We start from the raw sequence: 423 nt of genomic DNA, 5'->3' as shown, positions 1-423 counted from the left end.
CACATAGTTGTTTTACAAAGGTCATACAGGAAGCATCTATTGCTTGGTCTCCGGCAAGACATCATGGAGGTCAGAGCTCTGTGCATCAGACTGTGTAAGTACTGTCTCAGTTTATACATTAAAATTAAACTATAAAGAGTTTGTTAAGGTTAACAATGTTGTTAAAAGGCTGTGATGATTTAAATCTTTCATGTAGCAGAAACCTTTGGTGACACCTTAGAAATAACAAGTACAAAGTAATGTTTCTATTCAACAACTTAACAAGGAATAGCACTATTAACTCTAAGAGTTGGCAACTCTAAAGATGTCTGAAGATGTGGGTACATCTTATAGTAACTATTTTTGGTCTTTTTAGTGATGACTCTGCTGATTCTGCTGTGTGCACATGCTCAGAAAGTTGGTGAGTAATATCTGTTTGCTTAT

The sequence above is a fragment of the Aulonocara sp. 'chitande type north' Nkhata Bay genome, linkage group LG3 (assembly GCF_057382095.1).
Source record: "Aulonocara sp. 'chitande type north' Nkhata Bay isolate Kocher_YH1m ecotype deep benthic linkage group LG3, A_spYH_male_GT1.1, whole genome shotgun sequence".
In the NCBI taxonomy this organism is placed as follows: domain Eukaryota; kingdom Metazoa; phylum Chordata; class Actinopteri; order Cichliformes; family Cichlidae; genus Aulonocara; species Aulonocara sp. 'chitande type north' Nkhata Bay.
Note: the sequence above shows the minus strand (reverse complement) of the source record.